Here is a 15,070-nt window from a genome sequence, read left to right as displayed (position 1 = left end):
AATGTCACAACGAACATTTGATATTGAAGAAAAATTAAATACAATCAAAGTATTTTGGGATAAAATCACTAAACCTTTCAATGTCAAATTAAAACAAGTGTGGCCTGGCTTAAAACTATTTGCTTAGAACTGCTCTTGTAGAAATCTTATATAATGAGCCTATTTAAATTTGTACTAATAATGGCTATGCCCCTAGCTTTAGAGGGCAAATACTAGTTGGGCATGAAGGATAAAATCTCCAGTATTAACATACTTGTGATGATCTAGTAAATAACTAAGCAATTTTTTGACACAGTACTGAAAATTTTCAGAGATATGTAGGGATAAAACACTTGTCATTAAATTGAGATACATCGCAAATGATAAACAAAATTACCACTTCTGTAGAATAAAATTGTTTATTGAAAAGTTTTGACATTATTAGTTTAGAATCAGCCCTTCAAATTTCAATAAAAATAACCAAAATGTATTTGAGCCAACGAATAAAATGCTTACTTTCTAAAACTTTAGGTTACAATGTAATCAACAGTCAAATGTCCCCTCCTTCCCTGTAAATTGTTTGGTCTGTATGAATATAAAAAAACACTAAACCTGACCTTCTGAAGAAATGTATCCTCAAAATATCTTCATTTTTAAAGAACAAGAATGGCACCACCCAAAAATATCAGCAAAACAAAAAATTAGCAATGTGTAATGAAAATATAATGCTATTTTTTTGAAAACATAATATAATGGCGAAGTTAATTAATCATAATGTTTTAAATGAATGTAAGACTTTCTGGAAATAATTGTAGAGTTGATAGAAATTTATAATTGTTCTTTGTCGCTATTGGGTATGGTTATTCAAGGTTTAAAACGAACGATTGAAACATTTAGACAATCTGTATTGTAGATATTAATTCTTCTAATGTTTTGTTACTTATTTCTGTCTACAAATATCAATTATCTCTCTCTCTCTCTCTTTCTCTCTCTCTCTCTCTCTCTCTCTCTCTCTCTCTCTCTCTCTCTCTCTCTCTCTCTCTCTCTCTCTTTATCCGTGTCTCTCTCTTTCTCTTTCTCTTGAATTTATCTACCACAATCTTTTTCGTATATTCATAGTTTTCTATGTTATTAAAAACAAGCTTTTCTGTAACTAGTTTCAGACCACATGTCCGTTATTCCTACAGTTTAAGAGCTTCGCTTTTATGGATGTTGTCATTCTTGTTCTTTTATATTTTACTTTCTTCTTTTTTATTTTTCTATGGGTTTTTATTTCCTAGTTGTGTATTTGTGTGTGTATGTGTGTGTGTGCTTTTATGTGTAGTTTGAATGTAATTGTAAAGATGGTTCAAATTAAATCTCCCCCCTGCCCTCTGAAAAAAAAGACACAAAAAATTCTTTATGTCTTTTGACAAAAGACAGATTAGTGTCAATTAGGTATGTTTAGCTTAACTAAGATTATCTATCTATCTATCTGTATTATTTTATATTTATCTATCTATCTATATGTCTTTTAATAGGTCTCCAGGGATACTTCGGAAAGATGCTGGTAAGTCAAGCATTAATTTTCTCCTTTTATTTCTAAAAAAAAGGCCATAGGCGTTGTCTCTCCTAGGCGGGCAGAGGTACCCCTCCCAAAATAGTTTCCCAAGAAGCTTCACTGTAAAGGAGAACCATATCGGTCCAGCAAGATCCATAAACACACAGAGACAGACAGACATTCTGATACAATTATATCAGAATAAAAAAAGCTAGTTGGGTTTTCATTCTATTCAAGAAAATCTTAAAGTAATAAAGATTCATCCAGCTCATGCTTATAGAATGGCAAAAGAATTAAAACAGTGAATTGTCTAGCTATCTATCTACATATCTAATATCTATATATCCATCTTTCTATGCTTATGAAAAAGTCACAACATGTAAATTTAAAATGTCCTTTTTAAAGACACATGCATACATGTTACATGCCCCCCTCCCCAATCCATCCATCGGAAATATTTCCTCGTGGACACCTCTATGGGGGGGCCGGGGGGGGGGGTGGGGTAGAGACCCATTTGTGCATTTTGTGTGACATTATGACACATACCTATATTCCTATATATATGAGGGGAGAAATAGGCGGAGATACATTATTTCAAACCAGTAAAAAAGAAAAAAGACTATATTTTAAAAAGTTGTTTTGGACTGGCTGAAAACTTGGTTTGCAAGGATGGGCCAATGACATTAAAAATGCATAGATAATACAATTCAATTTAGAATATGTTTTTATTAGGGTGGGTCGATTTTGTTTATTGTGCCTCCTGAGACAACCTGTTGCTAATTACTTTTTTAGAAATATTGATTTATTTGCATGGATTTCTGAACCGAAGGATAAATTTTGAGGTTGAAAAGGAATTCTTCAAACGATGTGTCTCTTTTTTCTTTAAATTTTCTCTGTTTTATTGGAAGTTATGTGGGAATAGGCAGCAACACTATGGCTTTTAGGGGTTAATTTTAGCGATATTCATCTCTCAATAACTATAGTCACAGTAGATATATTTTTGAACTTAGAAAATCTTTATATATCTTTGGGTTTCAGGTCAAATGTAAATTCTTGTAATCCGTATATATTGTTTCTGTTTTATTAATTTTTTATCAGTGCGTTCACTTTACAGAGATGACCAATTTTGAAGACGCACTGATTAGTTTGAGGCAACTTTAATCCTCCAGGCTCCAACTGTCAGAAATACCAAAACGCTGGGCGAATGCATTGTTAGTCATGTCCCAAAAGCATATACATAAGGTTTAGATAGTTGGAAGTTCCAATAAATTTGATTGGGTTATTTTCTGTCAAGCTTCAGTGGGTTAAATGAGGAAATACTTTTGTTTAATTAAAAAAAAAACAACATCTTGTGTAAATGATATCCTGTACGACATGGTACAACTACACTTATATACGTAGAGACCAACAGAACAAATAAGTTGTAATGTAGATGCTTATTGATGAGTAAACATTTGATGTTCTCATTACAGATGAACCGAATAACCAATTAAGTTTCAGAGTAGATGCTCATTTGACAGCATTATTTTTCTCTTAATTAATCCATTTTCTTCTCTATAATTTCCCAATTTCATGACTATCGGCCCGAGTAGTTAAATTAAAAGCTTTTTCGTGTAAAGAAATCTTAGCCAAAAATTCGGTTTTATATCTAAAATAGAGAACGAAGTATTAAAATGATATTTTTGTTTATTAATGTAGTTCGCCATTCTTGTGTGTGCTCATTCTTGTTTATAATATATTTCATAAATTTGAATATGACTAGACCTTTATAATAATAGCATATTTTCCTAAGAAATTCGCAATTGTTTTGCCATAGTGTTACTCACCCCCCCCCCCCCCACCCACATCCCCTTTTAAGCACAAATATACTACTTTAACCTTACACTTGAAATTTGCGGTGTTTTTGCGAAAATTATGTAGTAATATATTAGCAAATTTTTAGGTGATTTCTAAGAAAACAGTTACTTTAGTATGACATCGCAATAACAGGCTAGCATAGACAGAAATTTTAATATTATGCTGTGGTAATCAACAAAAAGAATAAATCAATCTTACATATATTTTTTTTTTAATTTTCCCTCTAAAAATTTATTTTTTAAGCAGATTAATATACTACTAATTAGTTTTTTAACAGTAAAAAAAACAATTTATTTAATCTGTACACCAAGACTGTAATCGCTCTTCATTAGTTACCTAAACCTTTGTTTATCCTGTTTTTATTCACATAAATATCATTTCTCATCTGTATTAAAACGGTATTGTCAACAAATATCTATTTACCTGAAATTTAAATTAAGTATTTCAAACAAACAATGAGTCTAGCAGCTATTTAAAAACGTTCAATACATCTATTCCTATTTTTCTTCCCTGAAATGTAAGTGCATATTTGTGTGTGTGCGTGTATGTTTTGGTTCTTTGCGCGTTTAAAATGGCGACTGCGCGAAGCGAGACACAATGTAAGGATACGCGACGACGAACGAGACGGCCGTAAGGACATCAAAATACGTTGGGAATCTTTGCGCCAAAACACACACACACACACACACACACATATATGCATGTACGACGAATGTATGAGGAGTTTTTAGAGTTATAAGAGTTAGTTTCATTCAAATGGCATTTGAGGACATACATAGTGATTTTTAAAACGATGTTTTAGCGTTGTTTTTTTTTTATAAAGACTCCCTTTTTGGAAACTTTTGATGATTTTATTGACAATTTTAATAAAAAGTTATTATAATAAACACAGTGAATAAAAAACCCCTACAAATATATAAGAATTGTGTGACAATCAAGTGTGATTCAAATCAAAGTTATTAAGATACAGTGTTAATCTTTTAATAAAGTGATTGAAAATATTAAAAGGTTTGTATTATTTACATTTCATATTATTATAATATTGTTGAAAATTCTTATTTAATATACCTAATGTTTATTCATTTTTAAAATCAAATATTTTATGAATTTTAAGATTAAGAATAAATCTAATAAATATTATTGAAGAATAAGAGTAAATAAAATAAACTTTATAAATCCAATAAGTATTTGGAAGATAAGAAGTATCTATAAAAAAAATTCTAGAGCTAAAATTCATTTTTTACAAGATATTAATTTTAATTACCCATAAAAAGAATTTAAAGTGATTCTTTGTAAAATAGACTTCAACGATTAGATAAAGAGATGTCGCTTTTAATAAACAAAAACAACTTTTATATGATGTGTGTGTAAGTAATCAAATAAGAAAATTTATCTATTCTAAAATATAAAGTAGTAATATTTTTATTATTTTTAGTGAAGGATCTCGTTAACTTCTAAGCAGATATGGTTTTCCTTTATATAGAGTCTTTTAATAGTCACTGTGGTGGTTTTTAAAATATTTTTTAAAGGGGTACATTCACCCTACTAGGAAAAATCGGCCCCGGAAAAATATGACCCATGTTTTTTTTATAAATATTTTTCCATTGAATTGAAAGTATGGGTTAGTCTTCCATCTCCCTAGAGAACTTAAAGGATAAAAAGGTAGAACAATAGTATATAAAATCAAATTTTAATTTTCATAATCTTATTTTCATTTTTATAAAATAACACGAATAAAATTTTAAAACCATCATTTCTTTTGATATCTAATCAAAGCATTAGCAGGCAGACGAAAAAATTTGAGAGTGGCTAAAATGAGGAAAAATTACTAAGTATGCAATATTTGGAATTTTTATAAAATAATTAATCATTTTAAATGTTTAATTTTTATACATGGAAAAATCCGAGAAAAGTAAATTGTTTGATAAAACACGGAAGAATATTAGGTAATCTCTTAAATCTTTTACTAGCGGCCGTTCAGCCTCTAGGGACAATTAAACTGGGAAGGTGAAAAGTCGACCTCCCCCCCTCCTTTTTTTCAATTTTAGTTTTATAAAGTTTTATTGTAAGGGGATATTTTTATTGGATTGGTGGAGATACCCTACCCCAAAATAGTTAAAAACCTTCCATGGACATATAGGAAGCTTCACTGTAAAGGGGAACAATGTTGGTTCAACGGTTTGCAACATCCTTTGCTACAGACAAAAAAGCTTACTTCTTTATATATAGTAGGAAGGATTAATAAGGAGGATATTTAAAATGATTAAATTTGCCACTTCATTGAGTCGTATTTATAAAGATGCTACGCTAATAAACTTGTACCCAATCGGCATAGAAATCATGGTTAATTCCATAATATGTCTTTGGTTCAAGTAAAATAGTTTTGAGTCAAAATAGGTAAAAAAAAGGCATTTCTTTTTAGAAATTGAGTTATAGATAAACATTCTTGTAATATTATAGAGTTGCTACATTTTACTTTATTTTATACTTAAGGAACAAATGGCTAAATCTATAATCTTAGGTAGGTAAACCAATTATAGAGATGCATATTTAAGCATATTTATGTACTTTGTTAAATTAACTTTTGTTATTTGAGAATATAAGAAATATTAATTGATCCGTGATTTACCTATCCCTGTTTCGCTGAACATGATAGGTCATTTAAAAATTGCTACTTTTAGTTTACTGTGCTATGTAGTAATATAATAGAAGTAATTTTGATTAATTAATAAGTTTTACCAGCAAATCTTTTATGAAATTAATGCCTCAAAATTGTATAATATTATTATTGTATATTATTAGAAAAGCGTTAAATGGGCGACCAAGAATTCTTGTAGCAATGTTTTAGAATTTAGCAAATTAGCTTTTTTGATTAATATGCCAGTCAAGAATACTTTTATTCAATGCCATACAGTCGACATAAACAATTGAAATTATAAAAAAATAGTTTTTGCTTCGCTGCTCTTGGATATACTTTTCTTGTTTTTTCCTATAAATGATAAATTAATTCGAACACCATATTATTTGTCTTAATTCGCGTCCAAATCAAAGTGTAAAAAATCTGGGAGAGAAAAAGCAAAAATGTAGAAAATTTGAATCATGTGATGTTTTTTTTGTGTGTGTGTCTTAGTAGAGCAGCTGAAAATTTTACTTTTAGAACTTATAGAATTATTTCAACTCGTAATTGATTCATAGACAATGACTTTTTAACATTGACTATTATCTATCTGAAATTGGTTTGCTTTTTGTTTTGTTTATTTGTTCTGTATTATTCTTACTGTTCTTTTGAGTTACAATTATTAATTGCCTGATTTTTAGAATCTTTTTTCAATAAAAACACCATAATCTAAGGTGCTTGTTCTATTTATTACACGATTCAAATTAAATTAAATCAAAAAGATCAGTTACTTTATAGGAACATTTTCTTAATTGTGGGGACCTCCCGCAACGCCCCCACCCCCTGAAAACTATATTACCCCCCCCCCCCTCCTCCTTTATCCCGTCCTAAAATCAGTGGGACGCCCGGAGAAGGGCTAAACTAATTAAGCTTATAATATGATATTTGATTTTTTAATAATTTCATTATTTATAAAATTTTATCCTTTCATATAAAAACGATCATCATTAAAATCCTATTTAAAAATTTTGTTAGGCCAGAAATATGAATTTTTTTCTTCCAGTTATTACTTTGATTTTAATATCTAAGACTATCTAGATACATATGTTAAGTTTAATCGCCACTTTATCTTATTGGTTGGCTCATAAACCTTAGGTCCTTTTATTGAATGATAATTAGTTGGTTTACAACTAGTAGTGTCAAAAAGTTTCAACGAATGATTGTAAGCTAGAGAAGGGATAATTTTCTCGTATTTATTCGAATCCGGTGGATAGGAACCGGTTCTCATCCATACGAAAAAAACTATGTCTAGCTTTCTACTAAAATAAAAATGTACAATTATAAGATTAATGACCAGTTTTTTAGCCCCGTAGTGGCGAAGGCACGGGCTAAAAAACTGGTTTTATATCCGCGGAAAGCTGTTTATAATACGATGCGAGATGTAACTAATATCAACTTTGAGAGATATATCAATTTATCTTTTATTGTCGTATCCCTTAAAATTCCTGTACATATCTGTCTTATACATACAGGGGAACACAAGGTGAATTAATTCATTCTCTTTAATATGTGAATAGAAGGACGGACATACCCTACACTTTTGTAAATAGCTGCGATTCAAAAAAAAATATAAAAAAAATTTTAATACCTGTCAATTTAGATTAAAATGTAGATTTTAAATGAATAACAAAGATATTTTGAGAATTTTAATAAATGTAAAAGGCGGACATTTAGTAAAAGGATAATTTTTAACGCTTTTTCTACTATGATTTTTAGTGACAAATGATTTTAAATTCTATTTGTAGCGAATCAGAGACATAAAAATTAGTAGAATTAGAAGACTAACAAATAAGACCTACGTACGAATAGTAATCTAAAGAGAAGATGCACATTGACCAGGGCAATCTTGACAGGAAATTTTTGGATGGCTATCCCCAAAGGCACCCAAATGAACCGTATTTACCCATCATTCTTTATCTGGAATAACAAAGTATGCTCTAAAGTAGATATTAACTGCCAAGAGAAATCTTCACAAGAACCTTCAGAAGTCCATATCATAGGGCAGCCTGAAGAAAATCACATTTACCATTACAGAGGGTCATACATACTATGTATGATATTGAGTAACTTCGCTACTAAAAAAGTAGATTCTCTACAACTAACATTGTTAATTTCATGTTCTACAAAAACTAGAAAAAGGAAAAAACTAAGTATTATATAATTGAATTAAATTACAAAATTGAAATAATGCAATAATAGGAATCTTATCCCAATTTATATGGATCTTGTTTTGCGTGTGTGTTTGTATATGCGTTTTTGTGTTTGTAGTGATTGAGAATAAAGAATAATATATTATATAATAAGCAGCAAGGCTTATAGAATGCAATTCTGTTAATGACATAGTATCATAAAAGATTCAAAAAGAATTCCAGTCAAATAAGTTGGGCATAAAATCAGTTTATTATAATCCATTTCTATAGAGAATGACATTAATCTACAACTCTTTTTTCTCCTCAATTTTAACTTGGTTTCAAAAGTATAAGATGTAAATTAGAGGGGAATAATTATTTTCTTACTAGTGGATGGTCCCTAGAATTTAGTCAATGTAGGGCAAATAAAAGTCTCAAAACTATCCAATTCTTAAATTTAAAAAAAAAATGGTCGAAAACCGTCCTAGGACCTATGTGAAGCTTTTCTAAACTGGATAACTCACTCAATCGGTTCAGTGGTTAGCAAGATCTTAACTATTAAAAAAAAATCCTTACTACTTTACACATATGAGCATAGTATTCCTTCATCCCTGACTTCTATGACATAATTACTTATATGAAAATTTGGGAGTTATGCAAAGAAATTCAGAGAATTACAAGGGGAAACAGTATGGTCGGGTTTCAAGATTAAATAATTCCATATATCACAATACAATTTCAGCTCCGAACGGATGGATTAAGTATTGGGTAACTGATTGACTTTAGACCCAATTATAAAGCACACTGAGAGATAAACTGATGGACAAACAGACATACAAACATACACGAAACATAAAAGATAAAATTGAATAAAAGTAAGAAATAGAAATCTAAGAATTAGGCGGAACCCTCATTTACTAAGTATATTTGCGATTACTTTTATTTAATGAAATCTTCTAATTTTTAACATGTACAAAACGGCCTGCTGTATTGCATCAAGATCCATGTCAGATCTATATAGGAAATAAATGTCTATAAATGAGCTCAAGGCTTCCAAGGAATATATGTTTAAAACTTATAGTGCTCCAATAATCCATAATAAAATCCCATTGGCCAGAACGATAAGACCCATTATTTTACTCTATTAAAAATAAATTCATTTTTTTTCATTTTATGTTGCTATTTACATTATATTGAAGTATTTAATTTCTAATCATGAAAAAGAAAATTTAAATTTATAATATAATAAATTTAAGAAAACTCTGTTTTAAAAGAATTCGATTGTGGCGACACTTTGTGTGTTCAAAGATTAAACTAAAATTGTAGTAATCATATTAACCCTTTGGTGATGGTTTTGTAAAGAAAAAAATATAATTTAAAAAATCTTTTTAAAATCATTTAAATTATTAAATATTTACTTTCTTTAAATAGTAATGCCGGGTGAGGAAAATAGATTTATTGAGAAATAGATATGCATATAGAAAACTAGCCAATAGGGAGATAGTTATATCGAGCAAACTCTAGTATCGCATATGGACCACAAACGAACTTTTTGAAGATAAAAACGTAACTTTTTAGTTTAGGTCGCAAAAGCCTCTTTAGGATAAGATTCTTATGTGATAGAGCCCCGCAGGAGCTAAACAATGCTTTTTAAATAATTTAAATAAGGAGAAGGGTTTTTGGTTATTCAAAAATAGGTTTGAGTGAAAACATCAAGAATTAAATTTGGAAGAAAAGATTATTAGGTAATTTAAGGACTAAAAGCTCTTAACGAAGAAAATATTTGGGCTCTGTTAAAAGATCGCACAGTGGGGCAAAGATAAGACTTGTTTATTGGATCTCGGGTCGCCGGAAGTAAGGAACAGTGGAGTGCGGTAGGGGGTGTAGGTGGATGACAACACACCACTAAAAATTGAAATTGGTATTGCATGCACCCTTTTTTTTTCCATAACTTAATAGTTTTACACCCTCTGAATAGCTCTGAACGCCACTGGCTAGGAACATGTTTTTTGGTTTACTACTGTCTTAATTGGATTTACTATACTAAAACCTAATATATGTCTGCAAATAATCAAATTTTATTTTTTGTTAATTTAGCCGACTGTGCACAGTAAATAAATAAGTCACTTACAACAGATCCCAGTTGAAGAGTAGCCGCGCTACCATAAAAAAGCCTTTTCGATTTCGTTTCATTTTAAGCTTAAATTATTAAGACATTTATTTAAGTTTTGATAAAAGATATTTCAACCTTATTTCCAAAATTGAATAAAGGTTGACAGTCGTAAATAATTTTTAGGTTTGACATGGATTTCTATATTTCATTGTATTATAAAAAAAATGAAATTTTTGTTCAGTTTGAAAATTTGGTAAATTTTGGAATATGCTTTTATTAAAATAGTGTTTTTTGACTTTAAGGAAGGGGGATGTAGAAGGGTGTTTACCCTTCTTTAAGACTGAAATTTGGGACTTCCACTTTTCTTCACCCCCTAAGAGGCTTAAGCCCTAGTGGATAAATCCTGTGCACGCTAATCTAATACTAAAAATATTAAACATTTCTAGAAAGAGAAAAAAATCCACATAAAGTAGCATTTTTTGTTATTATTTTGTAATAAATTGTTTTTATATTTTATTATGGCACTAATAATAGACTAGGATACAACTCACAATAAGCTGTTACTAGGAACTTGAATACAATAGTATGACAGTTGAATTACAGCATAAGCCAGCCTGTAGTTTTGCTGTCATACTGCTGTAACCAAATGATTGTAGGAATAATCTTACAATTGGTGATTTTCAATAACAAACAAGATACTTTGTCTTTTACAGGGTGTCAAGCAAAAATGTTAGTTTATGGTCTCAAAGACCTCTTAGACGAAGGTCTCCAGAAAGTTTGATCTGTCGGTTTTGGGTCTTTCCTCTTGCGATTTTTAGCATATTTCGGCAGTTTCATATAACTAGCGGCTACTCCTTAAAGCCTAGAAGCTTTTGAGGAAAGAACCCCTCACTTTCCAATTAGTTTTAAAAAAGAAGGATAAAAAAATGAAACCTCAATGATGGGGTGATGTTCCCCTCCCAAAACCTATAAGGAGCTTCACTGTAAAGGTAAACAATATCAGTCCAGCAGCGTTAAGCGAGATCCTAAGCTGCACTTAAACGCACAGACAGTAACTTTTTCATTTCAGGATTTCAAAAAATTATAGACTAATACTAAAAGAATTAAATTTAAAGAGTTTCTACTTAATGATTTAAAATCTTCGGTATAAATGAACAGTACAAATGTTTAATTTTTCTATCCTAAATCTTTTTTTATTTTCTATCGCATTAAATATTAAATTTTTTTGTGTTCTACTATTGAATTTTTAAGCCACAGAAGTATTTCCAAAAGCTTTTGAAAGTGTATCTTTGTTTAGGACACGCAGCACATAAATAATATTTATTAACACACAATTTAATCCAATAAAGTAGATATTATTGAAACAATATTTAGGGTGTCCTAAAAATGCTTCTAATAGTTTAACAAGGATAATTAATTCATTGAAAGGCTAATAGTGCTATTCTATAACACAAAGAAGTATATTTTTGTAAGTAGTATAAAATCTCGGAAAATAAAGGTGAATTGGTAACACTTTTCAGGGAAGCTTTAAAAATGTCTTGTTTTATGCTTTTTTTCGACATCTCCAGCCCTACCCTAGAGGCTAAGGGTGAAGCAAAAAGAACATAAAAAAGAAAGTAATTTTTTGGTAACAATTTATTAAAATTTTTACACATTTTATTTTGAATCATCAAAAGTAGTCAACTGATGTTATAATTTTGTTGTTTATACAGGCAACTGCAAAAGAAAGACGGACAGTTAAGGGTAGCTTTGCTACGAAAAATAATATACAAGTAAGAATGTGAACAATGATTTTATGAAAAGCAAAAAAATAATCAAAGTTAATAAAAGTAAAACTAGATTTAGATGAATAATAAAATGAAATTGGCTTCGCTCCTAAACTCTAGGAGCAACTCAGAAGAAGGTGGGATTGAGGGGAGTTAATACCAAGCACCTTAATTTGTTTTGAGATTAAAAAACAAAAAAAATATTATTGTGTAAAAGAACAATTTCACCTGGCCAAAGCAATCTGTCAATATTTATACTAAGCTTCCCTGGAAAATAAAACTAAATTTATCCATGGTTAACAAAAACTGCCATTTTCTTATCCCTGTATTCCGTGGCTGGTGGTGGTGTTGTCGATGGTTAATTCATGTGAAAAATTACAAACTTTTATTTCTAGGTGTGTAATTTTAATTTTATTAAATCCCTTTTTTTTCAAAGAAGCGAAGATACTCTATAATTTAGCCATGTCTGTACGTTAGTAACAAAATTGATAATTTAGATTTGATCAAATCTATTATTTTTAAAAGGTCGAAGACACTCTACAATTCGTCTTCTTCATTTTTTTTTATTTTTTATACGAAATAATGGGGCTATAGCACTTACACATCCAGCAAATTTACAGTTGATGTATTTTTGGCAAAATGTTTTCTTCCTTTTTCTCATGCCAAAAATACATCTAACACTGGCATTTACACATCCATACTTTTTCAATTATATGTCATAAATACATCCAACACTGGCAAATACACATCTAGATTAATTTATATGAATATTTATTCACAATCAATTAGATTTTGTACAGTATGTATAGGTTTTAAATTTTTTGCCCTATTTTAGTTACTCTCTACCTATTTACTCCTTCCCTTTTTCTCAAGTTGCTCCCTACAAAACATCAATACCTTTGAGCAAGTGGTCAAATTATTTCTTTATAAAATGATAATTTAGATATTTATTATTAGTTTATAGTACTACAGTAATGCGTTTCTTAAGAGACATATGGCCATTTGTCCATTGGCACCAGTCACATAGCAGTCAAATGTAGAAGCTCCATTATTTGATACTGAAATTTCATGTTTTGATTTAAATGAAAATCCAGATGTAGAAATAACTTATTCCCAAATACAAGATGATGTTTTTTTTTCTCGAAAGAAGTATTATGGATACCCAGTACAGGGATTCAAGAGACAGGACCTCAAAGACCCCACAATTGATATGAAAGTGGGGATATGTCCGACTTATTGAGTGGAGATTTTGGTCGACCTATATATAGAATTGTGACAAGATCAAGATCATCACATAATGCTTTTTAACCTGACAAATATATTATAATTTAAATCTTTATAATGCTATTTATTTTAACCTGACAAATATATCATATCTCAAATAATATACAAGTGTGTTGTTTTCTTATCACTTTACATTAAATTTCTATGGATGTATAAATGCCTGTGTCGGATGTATTTATGACATATAATTGAAAAAGTATGGATGTGTAAATGCCAGTGTTGGATGTATTTATGGCAAAGGAATCGATTTTACTGTCATTTATACAGTAAAAATTCAGTTTGTCATAAATACATCCATTGCACTGGCAAAAACACATCCACTGTAAATTTGCTGGATGTGTAAATGGCAGTCCCCCGAAATAATGAGTGCAAACTGTAAATAAATTTCTTATTTTTTGTTTATTGTTAGAATTAAATGTTTTTTTCTTCTCACTCAAAAAGTACCAATATTTGAATTATCCTTGTTCTCTCTTTGTATTCTTTCTTTCTCCCTCCTTTCTCTCCCTCTCTTTCTCTCTCATACTCTCATATTTAGGTGTGTAATTATGATTTTTTGCCATAATTTACTATGGTAAAGTAGGAACTTAAATCTATCTATCTACTTATTTATCTATCTTTCTATCTATATTGTGTGTTTGATTTTGAATTTTTGATTGTTTTAATTTATTTTTCATTTTATTAGATCAAATATTACATAAAATTTTGTAATAACCTATTCTATAATGATTTAGGGGATTGGTGAATGGATTACATAATAACAAGGATGACAACATCCATAAAAGCGAAGCACTGAAACGGTAGGACAAACGGACTTTAACACTTGTATAGTGTCTGAACTGAGTAATCAGAATATAAAAGTATAAGAGTCGAAGCAAAATTGTAAGTAAATTTGTTGAAAAACTGCATAATACAGGATAATGTTTCTGGACATACTTACATTTTTAGGACTTGATTATAGAGTTTCGCTTATAATATTGTTTTTTTTGTTGTCCCAGGAAAAAATATACCAAAAATCAGAACAAACGGATAATTAGATCACATAAAAGTGGAAAAATCAACATGTTTAAAATGGACGTACGGACATTCTGGAAATGATTATAGAGTTGCTACGCTTTCTAAATCGTACCTAACTACTACAGGAATCATCATGCAAAGTTTGAGATCGATAGGACAATTCTAACATGCCTAAATTAACGAATAAAAGCTATCTATCTCGGACGGACGTACGGACGGACCGACCCTAATTATAGAAAAGCTTCGCTTTTATAAATACAAAAATTTTGGTTGCGCCTTTAGCGTCTAGAGGATTTGTTAGGTTGAAAAACTAGCCAAAAACTATCCCAAGACTTAAATCTAAAAATAAAAAGAGCCAAAAATCATCCCGGGACCTGTGTTAAGCTTCCCCCAAGTGGAGAACTCGGCTTAATAGATTTTAAAACCTTAAGCTTCAGACAGAAATACCTTAGTACTTCATAAAATAGGATAATAGCATAAAGATAAATCTCATCCTCATAAACATGCATGACAAGTATTTGAGTGAAGAAAAACAGACCAGGGCTTGGTAGCCGCTGGTTAAGCTGCAAATTCACTGCCGTTTGAATGTTTTAGGCAGTGTTGAAATCAGATTAATAGAGTATTTACCTAAATTGCAGCTCGTTAACAATTTTTTTTGCAGCTTTTTGTCTATTGCAGATCCTTAATAAAAAGGAAGGAAATAAGGAATCA

At 30.1% G+C, this 15,070-nt stretch overlaps 1 protein-coding gene across 1 annotated transcript in view; it reads left to right on the top strand.

Moving 5' to 3' along the window:
• The first annotated feature begins 4,243 nt into the window (after positions 1-4,243).
• LOC145327230 (uncharacterized) overlaps positions 4,244-15,070 on the top strand; it is a 379,853-nt gene continuing 369,026 nt past the window's right edge. The window contains exon 1 of the mRNA XM_080170817.1: positions 4,244-4,384. The gene's annotated coding sequence lies outside the window, so the exon portion shown is untranslated. The remainder of the gene's footprint in view (positions 4,385-15,070) is intronic.

The sequence above is a fragment of the Acartia tonsa genome, chromosome 1 (assembly GCF_053477335.1).
Source record: "Acartia tonsa isolate MP-2025a chromosome 1, ASM5347733v1, whole genome shotgun sequence".
In the NCBI taxonomy this organism is placed as follows: domain Eukaryota; kingdom Metazoa; phylum Arthropoda; class Copepoda; order Calanoida; family Acartiidae; genus Acartia; species Acartia tonsa.
Note: the sequence above shows the minus strand (reverse complement) of the source record. Positions and strands in the feature narration are given on the sequence as shown.